Genomic DNA, 18,661 nt, shown 5'->3' with positions numbered 1-18,661 from the left:
CCGTCTGTGGGGTCACACAGAGTCGGACATGACTGAAGTGACTTAGCAGCAGTAGCAGCATGATGATTAATGATTTTGAACATCTTTTAATGTGCCTGTTGGCCATCTATATGTCATTGGAAAAATGTCTATTGAAGTCTTCTGTGCATTGTGTATTTGGGCTTTTTTTTTTTGTAAAATCTGAGTTTTATGCATCCTTGTTATATTTTGAATATTGCCCTGTATCAGATCTGTCATTTGCAAATATCTTCTCCTATTCAGTGGGCAGCATTTTCATTTTGCCCTAGTTTCTTTAGCTGTGCAAGAGCTTTCTTATTTAATGTAGTCCTATTTGTTTATTTTTGCTTCTATTTTCCATGCCTGGCGAGGCAGATCCAAAAAATATTGCTGAGACTAACGTTAAAGAGCATATTATGTTTTCTTCTAGGAAAGAATGGCTTACATTTAAGTCTTTAGTCCATTCAGTTTGTTTTTGTATATTATGTGAAAAAATAGTGCAGTGTGAGTTGGTCACATTTAACTGTCCAGTTTACCCAACACCATTTATTGAAGAGGTTGTCTTTTCCCTATTTCATAGTCTTACTTGCTTTTTTGTAGATTAATTGATCAGGAAAGTGTACGTTTCTTTCTGGACTCAGTTCTGTTCCATTGATTTCTGTGTCTTTTTTTGTGCCACTATCATACTGTTTTGATTACCATAGCTTTGAGTGTAGTTTGAAGTAAGGGAGAGTGATGTCTCCATCTTTGCTCTTCTTTCTCAATATTGCTTTGACTCTTCAGGGTTTTTTTTGTGTTTTCATAAAAATTTTATAGTTAGTTGTTCTGGTTTGGTAAATAACCCTTTGGGATTTGATAGGAATTGCATAAGTCTGTTGATTTCCTTGAATAATGGGATCATTTTAACCGTAATATTTCAGTCCATGAGCACAGTATATTTTTCAGTTATTTATGCGGCTTCAGTTTTTTTCATCAGTGTCATAGTTTTCTGAGTACAGGTCTTTTGCTACCTTGGTTAGATTTATTTCTAGGTATTTTATTCTTTTTAATGCAATTATAGATGGGATTGTTTTCTTAATTTCTCTGATAGTTCATTGCTAGTGTATAGAAATGCAACAATTTCTGTATATTAACATTTTGAATTCATTGAGGAGTCCTAATCATGGAGTCCTAACGGTTTCGAGGTTATATCTTTAGAATTTTCCATATATTTGTATATGTATATAAATTATATGGGTTTCCCTGGTAGCTCAGCTGGTAAAGAATCCACCTGCAATGCAAGAGACTCCAGTTCAATTCCTGGTTCGGGAAGATCCTTTGGAGAAGGGATACCCAATCCAGTATTCTTAGGCTTTCTTGGTGACTTGGATGTAAAGAATCCGCTGCAAAGTGAGAGACCTGGGTTTGATCCCTTGGTTGGAAAGATCCACTGGAGGAGGATATGGCAATCCACTCCAGTATTCTTGCCTGGAGAATCCACATGGTCAGAGGAGCCTGGAGGGCTACAGTCCCTGGGGTTGCAAAGAGTCAGACATGACTGAGCAACTAAGTGCAGCACAGCCTAAATTGTATAGTATATACATATTTTACATATACATGTGTATATATGTATAGTGTACACACACACATATATATTCATGTCATCTCTAAATAGTGAGTTTTGTCTCCTCCTTTCCAGGTTGGATTTCTCATTTCTTTTTCTTGTTTGATTGCTGTGTCTATGACTTCTAATACTATGTTGAATAAAAGTGGCAAGTGTGGGTATCCTTATGTTGTTCCTGATCTTAGAGGAAATGCTTTCACTTTTCACCACTGAGTGTAATGTTGGCTATGGGTCTGTTTTATGTGGTCTTTATTATGTTGAGGTACATTTCCCCTTTGTTGAGAGTTTTTATTATAAACAGATATTGAAATTTATCAAAATCTTTGTCTGCATCTGTTGAGATGGTCATGTTTTTTCAATTTGATAATATAGTATATCAAATTGATTTATGAATACTGGATCATTTTATGTCATTGGGATGAATCTCACTTGAAAATGGTATTTGATTCTATTAAATGTTGTTTGATTTGATTTGTTAATATTTTGTGGAGGATTTTTGCATATATGTTTATCAGTGTTATTGGCCTATAATTTTCTTTATGGGCTCTTTTTCTGGTTTGGTATTCAGTGTGCTGTTGGTCTTGTAGAATGAGTTTAGAAATGGTCCTTCCTCCCCGATTTTTGGATTAGTTTGAGAAGGATAGATGTTTACTCTTTAAATGTTTGGTAAAAGTCACCTGTGAAGCCATCTATGCCTAGACTTTGTTGAGAGTATTTTTTTTAAATATATTACTGATTAAATTTTATTACTGGTAATTTTTCCTCTTCATATTTTCTAGTTCTTCCTGATTCAGTCTGGGAAATTCTGTATCTTTAGAAATTGATCCATTTCTTCTAGGTTTTCCATTTTGTGGGCACATAATGTCTTGTGGTGATCTCTTATGAGCCTTTTATTGGCACATACTAGTATCGGAGAAGGCAATGGCAAGCCACTCCAGTACTCTTGCCTAGAAAATCGCATGGACAGAGGAGCCTGGTAGGCTGCAGTCCATGGGGTCGCTACTAGTCGGACATGACTGAGCGACTTCACTTTCACTTTTCACTTTCACACATTGGAGAAGGAAATGGCAACCCACTCCAGTGTTCTTGCCTGGAGAATCCCAGGGACGGCGGAGCCTGGTCGGCTGCCGTCTATGGGGTCGCACAGAGTCGGACATGACTGAAGCGACTTAGCAGCAGCAGCTTATAGTAATCTCTTAGGGGCCAACTGTGGTATCAGGTGTAACGTCTCCTTTCTCATTTTGATTTACTGTTTTGAGCCCTCTCTGTCTTTCTTGATGAGTCTGGCTAAGGAGTCATCCATTTGTCTGTCTTTTCCAAAAGCCAACTCTGAGTTTCACTGGACTTTCCCCCCTCCCTCTCTCTCCTTTTTTGTTTCTGTTCTGCTGTTAACTTTGGATTTTGTTAGTTCTATATTTTCTATTCTTTTAGGTATAAGATCAGGTTGTTTATTTCATATTTGTTGTTTCCTGAAACAAAACAGGCTTTTATCACTGTAAATTTCCATCTTAGAGCTAATTTTTCTGCATTTCAAAGATTTTGGGTTGTTGTGCTTTAATTTTCACTTGTCTCCAGGTATTTTTTTTACTTCATTTAATTTTTGTCTATTCCTCATTGGTTGTTTAACTAGCATATTGTTTAGCTTCCACGTGTTTGCATTTTCTGCAGTTCTTTTTTTTTTTTTCTTCTTGTATTTGATTTCTACTCTCATAGCATTTTGGTAAGAAAAAACCGCTTGATATATTTTCAGTCTTCTTAAATTTATTAAGATGTATTTTGTGGCCTAGCATGTGATCTATCATGGAGAATTTACCATGTGCTCTTGAAAAAATTGTGTATTGTGATATTTTGAGGTGGAATATTTCATGTGTATCTACTAATTCCATCTGCTCTAATGTGCCATTTAAGGCCAGTGTTTTCTCATTAATTTTCTGTCTAGAAGATTTGTCCATTGATGTAAGTGTGGTGGTAAAATCCTTTACTACTATTGTATTACTCTAAGTTTCTCCTTTTATATTGGTTAATATTTGCTTTATTTAGGTACTCCCATACTGTATGCATTTATATTTACAATTATTATATCTTCTTGTTGGATTGATCCCATTATCATTATGTCATGACATTCTTTAACTCTTGTTATAGTTTTTGTTCTAAAAAAATTTCATCTGTCAGTGCTATGCCAGCCTTTTTGTTTCAGTTTACATGAATACTTTTTTCATTTCCTCACTTTCAGTCTATGTGTGTCTTTAGATATGTAATGAATCTTTTGTAAAAAGCATATATATGGATCTTAATTTTTTAATCCTTCAGTGAATGCCTTTTCATTGGAACATTAAGTCCATTTAAGCTTAAAGTAATTATTTGATAGGTATGTACTTATTGTCACTTGATTGTTTTTGGTTTTTTTCTGGAGTTCTTTTTTCTTTCTTTGTTCTTTTTCTTCCATTTTGATTTGATGACTATTTTAGTGTCATTTAGATTCTTTTTTTTACAGTTTTGTGTGTGTAACTATTTTAGGTTTTTGATTTGTGGTTACTGTGTGGTTCATATATAACAACCTATGTATGTATACACATATGTATATGTGTGTGTGTGATTATTTTAAGTTTATGATATATTTAGTTTGAAGGCATTCTGACCACCTTATATTTTTATTCCCCCACTGCTACATTTGATGTTTATATTTTTGTGTCCCTTAACTATTTATTGTGGATATAGATGATTTTCGGAGACGGCAATGGCACCCCACTCCAGTACTCTTGCCTGGAAAATCCCATGGACAGAGGAGCCTGGTAGGCTGCAGTTCATGGGGTTGCAAAGAGTCGGACATGGCTGAGCAACTTCACTTTCACTTTTCACTTTCATGCCTTGGAGAAGGAAATGGCAGCCCACTCCAGTGTTCTTGCCTAGAGAATCCCAGGGAAGGGGGAGCCTGTTGGGCTGCCGTCTATGGGGTCGCACAGAGTCGGACACGAGTGAAGCGACTTAGCAGCTGCAGTAGCATAGATGATTTTACTACTTTTGTCTTTTAATATTCCTACTAGTTTTATAAGTAGGTGGTTTATTACTTTTGCTGTATGTTTACCTTTATCAGTGAGATTTTTTTTAATTTCATAATTTTCATATTTCTAATGCCGCCTTTTCTTCTTAGAGGAGTCCCTTTAATGTATCTTTTAGACTGAGTTTGGTGGTATTGAATTCAGCTTTTGCTTCTGCAAAACTTTAGATTTTGCTAAGAAATCTGAATGAAAGCTATGTCAGGTAAAGTATTTTTGGTTGTGGGTTTTTCCCTTTCATTGTTATATATATTATGCCGCTACTTTCTCATCTGCAGAGTTTCTGCTAAAAATCAGCTGATATGGGAGTTTTCTCAAACTTAACTTGCTGCTTTTAATAGCCTTAGCAGAGTTCCTTTATATAACTTGTTGCTTTTAACTTACTGCTTTTAATATCCTCTTGTTATCTTTAATTTTTGCCATTTTATTTATAAAGTGTTTTGGAATGAGCCTTTTTGTGTTCATCTTGTTTTGGAATCTCTGTGCTTCCTGGACTTGGATGTCTGCTTCCTTCCCCTGGTTTGGGACATTTTCAGCTATTATTTCTGCTCCTTCCTCTCTTTCTTCTGAGACTCCTGTAATGTAGATGTTAGTTCCCTTGATATTGTCCAAGAGAACTGTTAAACTGTCCTAATTTTTTTTTTTTTCCATTCAGCTTGGTTAATTTCTACTAGTCTATCTTCCAGATGGCTTATCTGTTCCTCTGTATCTAATCTACTATTGAGTTCTGCTAGTAAACTTTTTATTGCAGTTATTGTAATTTTTGCTCCATTTGGGTCTTCTTTATATTTTCTAGTTCTTTGTTGAAATTCACACTGTGTTCATCCATTCTCCTAAATTTGGTGAGCATCTTTATGATTATTATGGTGAACTCTTTATTGGATAGATTGCTTATCTCACCTTTGTTTGGGTCTTTTTCTGAGATATGACCTGTTCCTTCATTTAAGATATATTTCTCTGTCACCTAATTTTGCCCAGTTCTCTGTGTTTGTCTTTGTTAGATTGATCAGTTACATTTCTTATCCTTGAAGTGGCCTTATGTAATAGACATCCTGGGTGGCCCAACGGCATCCTCCACTCTGGCCACCAGAACTATGTGTTGTAAGCGTGTCCCCTACGTGGACTGCATGTGCTGTCTGTTGTGGCAGGGCCAACTACCTTGTTTGTGATGGTAGGTGGGGCTGGCCCCAGCCTGGTTGACTGTGAAGTCATGTGTTGTATGTTAGGTGTAGGCCTGCTAGGGGTAGAATGAGCTTCCCATGCAGTTGGCTGTATAGACTGGGGGAAACAGGACTGTTTCTCACCTGTTGTTGGGTGGGGCTGGGTCCTAACATGACTTTTTGCATGATCCAGGGGGATACTGGGTTGGTACTTATTGCTAGAGAGAGGAGCCAAGTCTTTTGGTGGCTGTCTACAAATTCCAGGGAGGTATAGGCTTGCTGCTGTCCCACTAATGACTTGAGGCAGGATTCCAAAATGAGAGTTGGCGATGCTGATGTTACTGCCGTAGAATGAGCTCCCAGAAATGGTTGTTGCCAGATTCTCTATCCCCATGGGAGCCCCAGTTGCTTCTTGCCTCTCTGGGAAACTCTCTGAGTCAGCAAGTGGATCTGACCAGGCTCCTCTTAAGACTGTTTTCTTCTGTGCTGGGAGGCAAAGCTTGTGAGGTTCGGGGATGCATTTGAGAGCAGAGAGTCTATTCCTGTAGCTTTCTGGTTTTCAAAGCCAAGTGTTCTGAGGGTCTGTCTTCCTGGTGCAGGACCCCCAGGCTAGGGAGCTTAGTATGGGGCTCAGACCCCTTAGTCCTTGGGGAGGAACCAAGATTTTGATATTATTTTCATTTGTGGTTTGACAACTTGAGGAAATGGATTCTGACAAATAGCATCTCTCCCTCTCATAGTCATCTCCTTGTTTTCCCTTCTTTATGTGTTTATTTGCAGAAGATTCTTTGTGCTAGTCTTAATGTTGTTTTCATGGAGAATCGCTCTGTAAGTCAGTGTGATTTTAGTGGGTCTGTCTGGAAGGAGGTGTGCTCATAGTCTTCCTACTCCATCGTCTTGGCCACTTCTGCAAGATATTGTTAATGATGTGATTATAATTAGTAAGAATTCTATTCTCACATACTTAGAGTTACATTTTGAGTTGCTTATTATTATCAGATAACAGTTTGGAACTACTTAAATTTGATATTCTTATTTATGTGAGAACAATTAGAGCATAAAGCTAGAGATAAGTTCAGCTCCTGGATAGTAAATATTTAGTAAATATTTTTTTTGACCAAAATGAATAAACTGTACACTATTTGATTTTCTTATTGCTTTTTAATGAAAATTTGGCTTCAAAAATAACATGTACTTAACAAATTATGGTTGAATAAATATAATTATATTTATAGATCAACTCTACAAATTGCACTAATGGAAAATAAATTCAAATCAATCTCTATATTCATATTTAAGTCTAAAATGTAGTGGAAGCATCTCTTACTGCTTTACAGATAATCACTATACAATGAATCATTCTTAAAGTGTGATCTGCAGAAATAATGTTGCTGTTGATTATAGTGAAGGAGGTTATTTTGGGACACCTCGGTTCAAATAAATTTCAATAGGCTTTTCTGTTACAGGACTTCTCAGAGCCTTTTAATGAAATTATATCTTGTGTAAAGGGGGAATAGTATACAATGTTTTTCAAGTATATATTGGCATAGAAACTTAAGTTGAATGAACATATAATAGAGTTATCAAACCATAAACCACAACTTGGGAAATGATACCATAGTGATTTTATTTTGCATACACTAAGGAACTGGAGATCATCCATTTAATATTTCTATATACTCTATTTGAATTCCAGTAAGAAGCATTCAGAGTATTATTATTGGTGGAATTGAATTTGCCAGGAATGTGAGCACCGCTTCCTCAGTAAAGATTTGCCTTTGGAAACATCTTACCTCTTGGCAGCTCTCCAGAGTTCAGACTTGGCAGCCTCAAGGACAAAGCGCAAGGTGTGTTTATTTGATTTAACATTTGGCAAAAGGTGTTGTGACTTGTGGTTTGTTTTCTTTCACTTTGTTTTTCTTGTTTTTGTTTGTTTTTGGCAATGAACTTGAGTTTGGAATTTGTTCTTTCTTATGGGAGGCAGGATTACGATGGGGAAACGTTTTTACTTGAATTTATTTTGTGATTTTGGACAAATCCAAGAAAACAGAGTGAGATCTATAAAACCATAAATCTTTATCTGATTAATTTGATAAATCATTTAGTGTTATTAATTGTCTATGAGAATTTGTTGCCAAATTAAAATATTTGATCTCTCTTGATATTTGGTACACTGTGATATTTTGGTACATTACTGTATTTTGATAATTGTACATTGGTTAAAATCAATGTACCTGCATATAAGTAATTAAGGTCATAGAGCAAATTAAGATCATAAAGCATCTATTATTCACCATTATTTTAAATCTTTCTTGATTAATTGATACATTGATGTGTCATAAGTTTCGTGGAGAGAAGAAATTTGTCATAAAAGGGAAGAAAATGGGCCCCTATTATATGTGTGACCTTATCCTCCACTCTGTTCTCCCACCCCTCGTTCTGATCAGAACTCTTTAGTGGTTCCCCATGTATTTATGGGGTAGACTCCGGGGCACAGAGGAAGCAGGACACCTTTTACACTTGAAGGAGACGGGACACTTCTTACACTGAGATCAAAGTCCTGACACGGTCGATGTTTGTGTCTGAGCACACGCATGCGGATTTTTGTCTGTCTGGTGTGTGTGTAAATGTGTGTTTTGGTGTGTGTGAGAGAGTGAGAGTGAACTTGCAAAGTCAGCTGACCTTTTCTAAAGATCTATATTTTTGTGATTTGGGAAACAAATTCATGTGCCCAGAATGAAATGAAGATGTGTTTCAGGAGAAACACAACCTGGAGTTGCTCCTGAATCAAACAGGAGATGAGACCAGCTTGGGACTGAGAGGATGCTGGGCAGAGTTCTGTACTTGTGCAAAATCAGGTTACACATTTTACTGTAAAAATTGTTTTGGGAAGTTCAATTGCTTTTTTCTTTAAATTGTTCAGAGTTCAGTAATAATTTGAAAATAAACATTTTAAGTGAATTTTGTGTATGCCATTTTCATTCAAAGGGCCTATGATATGTAAGCTATTCTTTGCTTCCAAATTTTGGTTAAAATAATAAAGACCCAATAGTAGGGGAAATATTTATAGAATTAGTGAGGTAGTTATCAAGTGCTTTTATAAAATCATTTTTATGATGGACCTTGAAATAAATAGTATGTTATAGTGAAGTTAATTTTCAAAAGTAAAATAGAGAAGTGATTTGAATATTATTATATTTTTCTTAAGGTTTTTTGGAAAACATTGGAATGGACTATAATTTAAAGGATATCCTAAACTCACCATTATATGTTAGAGCTAGGGTCATTTTTAATATTTGGAATGCTGAATTTGGTACTGCAAATTCAAGTTTTGATCATTGATGGAACCAGTTTTATCTGATTCCCACTGCTCTAGTAGAAAGAACCATACAGACCTACCTAATGCAAATGAGAATATATAAGAGAAATTGTGACATACAGACTTAGAAATAACATCAAGGGTTTACAACTCCTGAACCCCTGAGGAAGGAATAACAGAGAAGTAGTGGAAGTGTTGAACTGAGAAGATTCTTTTCTTAGACTGGAGAATAATTTGAGATTTCTGACATTCAGTTGTTAGTTTAAAAAATGGGACCAGTGTTCAAGACTTTTGTTGTTGTTCAGAAGCCTTCCATTTTAGAAAGTGTTTTAGAATGTTCCTTATGTACATAAACTGTGAGCATATAAGTGATAATCTATTCATCCAAAGTTTTCAACACATTAAGAAGAAGACCGTATATGTAATTTTCTGTTTAAGTTATCCAAAGATACTTTTGCTGAAGCCACTTAGCTGATGATAGAAAATGGTTAGGAGACCAAATGATAGCAGAAAGGGTACTATTTATATGTAGTGGCTCAGAGGTTAAAGCGTCTGCCTCCAATGCGGGAGACCCGGGTTTGATCCCTGGGTCGGGAAGATCCCTGGAGAAGGAAATGGTAACCCACTCCGTTATTCTTGCCTGGAGAATCCCATGGACGGAGAAGTCTGGTAGGCTACAGTCCACGGGGTCGCAAAGAGTCGGACACGACTGAGCGACTGAACAGAACAGAACGGAAGTTACACATAGATATTATGAGACCATCCTTTTCTTTCTTTCTTTATGTATCTCAGTGACTTTTTACATGAATGTAAGGTCTTCAAGTTCAGATTAGTTTTTTTCTCTTAAAAAGCTTATTTGGACTGTGTGGTGACTCCACAGTGAGTAAGTGATTAAGTCCATATGATGTAATGATGCTAACATGTATCCAGCGCTTACTATGTGAGGAGCACCATGATAAGGACTTTAAATCAACTAGCAATTTAATTTAACACTTACAGCAGCCACATGAGGTAGGAATCCTTGCTGTACTGATTTGAAAAATGGTAAACGAGCTTAGCTTAGTAAACAACTAAAAAGTGACAGAACCAGAAAGGAAATAAGTTAAAGCAAGGAAGAGTTAACCCATACTTTATCAGACTCATCTCCTTATGAAAGAGAGATTATAGTAATATTTTAAAATTCAAAGCTTTTAAAATCAAGTTTATAATAATTAAGCATAAAATGTGGATGTTTTAAGTTAACATAATAATTCTGGAAAATATCTGTTAAAAAATGTACTGAGTATTCAGTGTTCTAATTTGTTTGAGATTTTTTAGTATGCAAACAATTGTACAAACATTCTAGTGAAGGGAAATCAGAAAATAAAAAATAGACTAAATATGAAAAGAGCTTTTTAACCTTTTAAAAGTAACAATTGATAGGTCTAAGGTAAAATAACTTTTCTGTTGCAACACTGATCATCTAATTGTTCATATTTTGTCGTGCTTGCATCAAATCATGAAGAAATGAAATACTGATTGCTATAATATGGTTATTTATTTTAAATATTATTGACCATGACTTTGAAGAAATCTCTTCTCTCCTCCCTTCTTATACATTGAAGATGCAGCATTCCAAGAAAGCAATTAAATGTAATTTTTAAAAGAACTTTATTTTCTATGATTACAGACCTAGGTGGTCTGTGGCTTAAAAGGATTGACAGTGAGAAGTCTTAGGACACATTTGTCCTATGAAGGACACATTTACGTGCATTTTAGCATCAAAATAGCTACAAATGCTCATGATTAAAGATTCAATCTTCTTTTTGTTTGCAGTATATAGGAGTGTGTTTATAAAAAAAGAGGAAGGAAAGAATAAACATGAAAATGAGAATGAATTGTGCCAAGGCTCCCTAGTTGTTTTTGTTTTAGTAGCTTTTCAGAATCCTAGCACTGTAATTCAGGGAGTTGACTAAACATTTACATTTATCATTAAAATACACGATGCCATTTTTTTCTGTTCTCTGTGTCCTCTGTTTTCTCTCAAGTGGTCTCATGTTACTGTACTGGATATTCTTTTATGTAGATGTCTCTACTGTACCTTTCTGAACGTCTCTGCCTGGTAGATCATCTTGCATCTATTCTTTCTTGTGAATGCTTTAAGGAGTTAAAAATGGATATGGTTTATGAACTTCATTATTGAAGATGTAATAATGTGGCACAGTGAAAAATTGAAATGTTCAATCACAAGGTCATTAACAAAGAATGAAAAATAATTAAAGGCAAAAGATGAAAGGAGGTTTTAAGGTAAATTTGAAATTCAAGTATGAAAACACCACTGTGTTGAGAGAGGCATAGGAGAGATTTTTGTAGAAGATAGAACCTATATTGAAAGTCTGGTTCTGTAGTAACTAGACTTTTGTACTGAAAGAGATAACATGCAGGTCTTAGGAACAGGCTGTAAAAAAATTTGGGGAAAAGGTACCAAAAGTGACAAATGTATTATAGTTAAAAGATAAACAGTAAGGGAATATGATTCATCAAAGAGAAATTGGGACCAGAGATTGTGATTATGGTCAATAATGTGAAAAAGTTGAACAATTATTTTTTATTTTGGGCTTCTCTGGTAGCTCAGCTGGTAAAAAATCTGCCTGCAGTGCAGGAGACCCTGGTTCAATTCCTGGGTTGAACAGTTGAAAAATTATATTTTTTCTTTATTAATTGCTTCATGCAGTTTATTAGTGCACTCAGTTGTTTGCTTTCATAAAATCCCATTTTCTAAAATGAACCAAAAAGAGCAAGTTTAAAGACAGGGGCCCAGAAGAGTTCACAACCTTTTTAGGACATTCATTTCTAAATGCCGTATTTGAAAGAGAATGTCCTGGTTTACGAACTTCATTTTTTTTACTTTTAGAAAGAGGCAGATGGTATGAAAACTGGACTCCCTTATTTAAAGGGAATGTTGATATTTATAACCAAGCTTATCTCCAGCAAGATTTGTTTTTTGCAGCTGTTCCAGGTTGAAAAAAAATATATTAAAGTCCTGGCTTGTTTTTCTTTCCATATTTGGGGTGGTGGGGGAGAATCTTCAGAATGTGAAAAAGTGATGTTTGATTTTAAACATGAATGCAATGTAAACTGTGATTTTTTTGCTTCTATATGTGAATTTTCTGTTTGTATGCTGTGATCATATTACTCGTTTTGTTTCACTGATCTATTTCCTAGATACATCACACTTGGGAAATAATTTACTCATCATTTTTCTATCATCAAAGTATTCTAGGAAATGTAGTAGATTTTCACTGAATTAGCCTTTATTATTAAACTATTTTCTGACTTTTCATTTTGATGTATTAGTCACTTTCTTTCTTCCCAGAGTGAGTATATTTTTCACTGGGAAATAAATGTTTTCTGTCCTTTTTTATAGTTATATTATTTTTTATAAGGTGTGATATTCTTTCTTATTCTATTCTTTGCTTCTATTTTCAGTTGTAAATGCTGCTATTTCTCTGAACATATATATCTTAGCAACTTCCTTTTGTAATTAATTAATTGTATTTTATACTCTAAACTTAATACGTGGAACTGTCTCTTTGGGAACATGACAACACTGGAATGAATAATTTCAGTTCAGTTCAGTTCAGTTGCTCAGTCGTGTCCGACTCTTTGCGACCCCATGGACTGCAGCACGCCAGGCCTCCCTGTCCATCACCAGTTCCCGGAGCTTGCTCAAACTCATGTCCATCGAGTTGGTGATGTCATCCAGCCATTTCATCCTCTGTCGTCCCCTTCTCCTCCCGCCTTCAATCTTTCCCAGCAACAGGGTCTTTTCTAGTGAGTCAGTTCTTCGCATCAGGTGGCCAGAGTATTGGAGTTTCAGCTTCAGCATCAGTCCTTCCAATGAACACTCAGTACTGATCTCCTTTAGAATGGACTGGTTGGATCTCCTTGCTGTCCAAGGGACTCTCAAGAGGCTTCTCCAACACTATAGTTCAAAACCATCAATTCTTCAGTGCTCAGCTTTCTTTTTTTCTTTTTTAATTTTTATTGGAGGCTAATTATTTTACAATATTATATTGGTTGGTTTTGCCATACATTGACATGAATCTGCCCCAGGTGTACATGAGTTCCCCCTCCCGAACCCCCCTCCCACCTCCCTCCTCCCCTTATCCTCCCTCTGGGTCATCCCCGCATACCAGCCCCGAGCATCCTGTGACATGCATCGACCCTGAACTGGTGATTCGTTTCACATATGATAATATACATGTTTCAATGCCATTCTCCCAAACCATCCCACCCTCACCCTCTCCCACAGAGTCCCAAAGACTGTTCTATACATCTGTGTCTCTTTTGCTGTCTCGTATACAGGGTTATCATTTGCATCTTTCTAAATTCCATCTATATGCGTTAGTATATTGTATTGGTGTTTTTCTTTCTGGCTTACTTCACTCTGTATAATAGGCTCCAGTTTCATCCACCTCATTAGAACTGATTCAAATGTATTCTTTTTAATGGCTGAATAATACTCCATTGTGTATATGTACCAAAGCTTTCTTATCCGTCCGTCTGCAGATGGACATCTAGGTTGCTTCCATGTCCTGGCTATTATAAACAGTGCTGCAATGAACATTGGAGTACATGTGTCTCTTTCAATTCTGGTTTCCTCGGTGTGTATGCCCAGGAGTGCGATTGCTGGATCATATGGTAGTTCTATTTCCAGTTTTTTGAGGAATCTCCACACTGTTCTCCATAGTGGCTGTACTAGTTTGCATTCCCACCAACAGTGTAAGAGGGTTCCCTTCTCTCCACACCCTCTCCAGCATTTATTGCATGTAGACTTTTGGATAGCAGCCATTCTGACTGGTGTGAAATGGTATCTCATTGTGGTTTGGATTTGCATTTCTCTGATTATGAGGGATGTTGAGCATTTTTTCATGTGTTTGTTAGCCATCTTTATGTCTTCTTTGGAGAAATGTCTGTTTAGTTCTTTGGCCCATTTTTTGATTGGGTCATTTATTTTTCTGGAATTTTGCTGCAGGAGCTGCTTGTATATTTTGGAGATTAATCCTTTATCAGTTGCTTCATTTGCTTTCTTAATAGTCCAGCTCTCACATGCATACATGACTACTGGAAAAACCATAGCTTTGACTAGATGGATCTTTGTTGGCAAAGTAATGGCTCTGCTTTTTAATATGCTGTCTAGGTGAATATCTAAGCTTATACACAAACATAATCTTTGTTCATATGTGTTATGATTATGTACCCACATATGCAGTTTTCCATAATGAAGGATATTTTATCATTAAATATTAATTTATTGTGAGTAAATGTGATTATTGATATAAATGGAGATAAATTACATAATTTGCTTGTCAAATTAGAGCAAGCCCCACTGTTTACATAGAGATAACTTCCTGAGTATGAAATATTATATAAATTATGATTATGTCAGATATATATTTTTCCTTTTCAATAATTAAAACATCTATTTAAAAGTTTTTGTCTGTCAAAACTTACAGTTAATCTATTTGGTTTAGTATTGTGAAGCCCAGCATATTGCTTAAATTTATAAAAGCCCAACTATTCGTAGTGGGCTTCCCTGATAGCTTAGTTGGTAAAGAATCTGCCTGCTAGCTTAGTTGGTAAAGAATCTGCCTGCAATGCAGGAGACCCCAGTTCGATTCCTGGGTCAGGAAGATCCTCTGGAGAAGGGATAGGCTGCCCACTCCAGTATTCTTGGGGTTCCCTTGTGGCTTACCTGGTAAAGAACCCACCTGCAATGTGGGAGACCTCGGTTCAATTGCTGGGTTGGGAAGATCCCCTGGAGAAGGGAAAGGCTACCCACTCCATATTCTGGCCTGGAGAATTCCATGCACTGTGTAGTCCATGGAGTCGCAAAGTGTCGGACATGACTGAGCGACTTTCACTTTCAACCATTACTAGTAGCAAACTATTTATTTCCAGAGAGTTTCTGGCTATTTTCTGAATAAACCCTTTAAATATCAATCTTTGATTCATAAAGTAGTCACTTTCTGTCTTTAGTCATGTAGAACATTTATCAGTTCAGGTTATTCCACACCTCCTTCTATTCTTCCTTTATTCTTTCTCTTTTACTTTGGATTGATTTTCTTTTCTTTTCTTGGAGTATAGTTGCTTTACCATGCTGTCTTAGTTTCTGTTGTACAAGGAAATGAACCAGCTGTATGATGCATACATCCCCTCCCACGTGGGCCTCCCTCCCACCCCAGCCCCCGTTTCACCCATCTAGGTTGTCACAGTCACCCAGCTGAGATTCCTGTGCTATGGTAATCATAGTTAAACGTGCTCAGTGAAGAATGTATGAACTGTTAGTGTATCACCTCTACCTATCTTTTTGTAAGGAATGGTTTTCACTCTGGTTGTTGTTGTTTGGTCACTCAGTCGTGTCCAACTCTTTGTGACCCTGATGGATTGCAGCATGCCAGGCTTCCCTGTCCTTCACTATTTCCCTGAGTGTGCGCAAACTTATGTCCATTGAGTCAGTGATGCCATCCAGCCATGTCAGCTTCTGTTGCCCCCATCTCATTCTGCCCTTCATCTTTCCCAGCATGAAGGTCTTTTCCAGTGAGTTGGCTCTTTGCATCAGGTGGCCAAAGTAGTATAGCTTTAGCGTCAGTCCTTCCAATGAATATTCAGGATTGATTTCCTTTAGGAATGACTGGTTTGATCTCCTTGCTGTCCAAGGGACTCTCAAGAGTCTTCTCCAGCACCACAATTCAAAAGCATCAATTCTTTGATGCTCAACCTTCTTTATGGTCCAACTCTCATATCCATACATGACTACCAGAAAAACTATAGCTTTGACTATATGGACCTTTGTCTGTAAAGTGATGTCTCTGCCTTTTTTTTTTTTCTTCTTTTTTTTTGCCACTTTATTTTTTAATTGAAGGATAATTGCTTTACAGAATTTTTTGGTTTTCTGTTGAATATCAACAAGAATCAGCCATAGGTACACACCCATGTTTGCTCCCTCTTGAACCTCCCTTCCAACTCCCTCCCCATCCCACCCTTCTAGATTGTCACAGAGCCCCTGTTTGAGTTCCCTGAGTCATACAGCAAATTTCCATTGGCTATCTATTTTACATATGGTATTGTAAGCTTAATACGCTGTCTAGGTTTGCCATAGTTTTCTTCCTAGTTCAGTTCAGTTCATTAGCTCAGTCATGTCCAACTCCTTGCGACCCCATGAACCACAGCATGCCAGGCCTCCCTGTCCATCACCAACTCCTGGAGTCCACCCAAACCCATGTCCATCGAGTTGGTGATGTCATCCAACCATCTCATCCTCTGTCGTCCCCTTCTCCTCCTGCCTTCAATCTTTCCCAGCATCAGGGTCTTTTCCAATGAGTCAGCTCTTCGCATCAGGTGGCCAAAGTATTGGAGTTTCAGCTTCAGCGACAGTTCTTCCAATGAATAGTAAGGACTGATCTCCTCTAGGATGGACTGGTTGGATCTCTGTGCAGTCCAAGGGACTCTCAAGAGTCTTCTCCAACACCACAGTTCAAAAGCATCAATTCTTCAGTGCTCAGCTTTCTTAATAGTCCAACTCTCACATGCATACATGACTCCTGGAAAAACCATAGCCTTGATTAGATGGACCTTTGTCGGCAAAGTAATGTCTCTGCTTTTTAATATTCTGTCTAGGTTGGTCATAGATTTTCTTCCAAGGAGTAAGCGTCTTTTAATTTCATGGCTGCAGTCACCATCTGCAGTGATTTTGGAGCCCACAAAAATAAAGTCAGCCACTGTTTCCACTGTTTCCCCATCTTTTCCCCATGATGGGGCCAGATGCCATGATCTTAGTTTTCTTAATGTTGAGCTTTAAGCCAACATTTTCATTCTCCTCTTTCACTTTTATCAAGAGGCTGTTTTGTTCTTCTTCACTTTTCTGCCATAACGGTGGTATCATCTGCATATCCGAGGTTATAGATGTTTCTTCAGGCAGTCTTGATTCCAGCTTGTGCTTCCTCCAGTCCAGCGTTCCTCATGATGTACTCTGCATATAAGTTAAATAAGCAGGGTGACAATATACAGCCTTGATATATTCCTTTCCCAATTTTGAACCCATCCGTCATTTCATTCACTCTAGTATGTTATTTCATTGTACAAATGCCATTTTCCTTGCATGATTGTTTGCCTAATGTGAGTTTAGTAAAAATTTAAATGAAATCTCACAATAAAAAAATTGACTTGAAACATTCAGTAAAACTTGTTAGTATTCTATTACTCTCTACTCTCACCATGTAATAAAGCAAGTGATTCTATAAGAGGTGTGAAACTGTGGAAACAAAAGCCTTGCACCCCACTACTCCTGATTTTGTTGTTATTGCTGCATGTTCCCAATGAATACAATGTAAGTGAGTACTTAAGGAACATGTGACCTGAGGTTGTCTATATTCATTTCTACTACTTTAGCCAGAAGATCCAAAGTATATGTTTCTCAAATTCTTTGAAAATAATAAAAATAAGAAAGATGAAAGGATGTTTTTTTCAATTAGTACTGTAGACATCTGAGTAACAGTTCAAATATCAATGGCTAAGGCAGAAATAAAATACATTATTTTATTATATGTTATGGCTGAAGGAGATTTGTGCTTGGTCATATAGAAGTAACAGTGAATAAAGGAAAGTGATATAAAATATATTTATAAATTATATTAAAATAATTGAATTTTTAATTCAGAAGCATTTATCTATTTCCCAGGTTTGCAGCCTTTCATTTTGAACATCAACAATCATTATTCTATTAGTTTATGGGAAAAATAGCAAACTGCTTACAATACTCACCCTGTTTTTTTTGAAATATTCTTCTAGAGGACCTGATTCTGAGATAATGTTAGCATGTATGAAGGAGGATTTAATTAACAATGTTGAAAATTGACCAGTGGAAAGAGAAAACTTGTAAAGTAGTAATGCCAATTTATAGAGAATAAAAATTGATTCTAAAATAGAAACCTTTAAAGGATATGTTAGTAAAGTATAATGGCAATTTAATTTCCTCATAAGAATGTAGCTTAGAAAGCATCTAATAAACTTTGCAAATTTCTTTTTTTGTCTTTAAAAATAATTAGTCAGATTTCCGTGGTAGTGGTTAGGATTCAGTGCTTTTACTGTGGGAATAGATCCAGTTCCTGGTTGGGGAATTAAGATCTTGCAAGCTGTATGGTGCTGCCATAAAAAAAAACAAAAACAAAAATAAATAATTACTAATGATAACTAACAGCTATGTTTAACTGATTCAATAAACTAGATACTTGATAATTCATTTCCAGATATGTATTAGTTTTCTATAAATGCATAATATGTTACCATAAACAGCAATCACTTATTAGCTCACAGTTTTGTGTGTCAGGAGTCCAACATGGTCTGAATAGGATTTTCTGCTTGGAATCTTGCAAACCTGAAATCAAATGCCAACCAGACTCTTCAAGGCTCTGTGAAATAATCCACTTCTAAGTTCGTAGGTTGTGGGCAGAATTTAATTTCCTATGGTTGTAGGACTAAAGAC

The 18,661-nt window shown here is 36.5% G+C and overlaps 1 protein-coding gene across 3 annotated transcripts in view; it reads left to right on the top strand.

The window, feature by feature from the left end:
- TRIQK (triple QxxK/R motif containing) overlaps window positions 1-18,661 on the top strand; it is a 163,661-nt gene that overhangs the window by 15,822 nt on the left and 129,178 nt on the right. For all 3 annotated transcript variants that reach the window (XM_088844660.1, XM_088844659.1, XM_088844661.1), the window contains exon 2: window positions 7,513-7,663. The gene's annotated coding sequence lies outside the window, so the exon portion shown is untranslated. The remainder of the gene's footprint in view (window positions 1-7,512; window positions 7,664-18,661) is intronic.

Source organism: Moschus berezovskii, chromosome 16 (assembly GCF_049115385.1).
Source record: "Moschus berezovskii isolate FMDL1 chromosome 16, NW_MosBer_1.0, whole genome shotgun sequence".
NCBI lineage: Eukaryota > Metazoa > Chordata > Mammalia > Artiodactyla > Moschidae > Moschus > Moschus berezovskii.
Note: the sequence above shows the minus strand (reverse complement) of the source record. Positions and strands in the feature narration are given on the sequence as shown.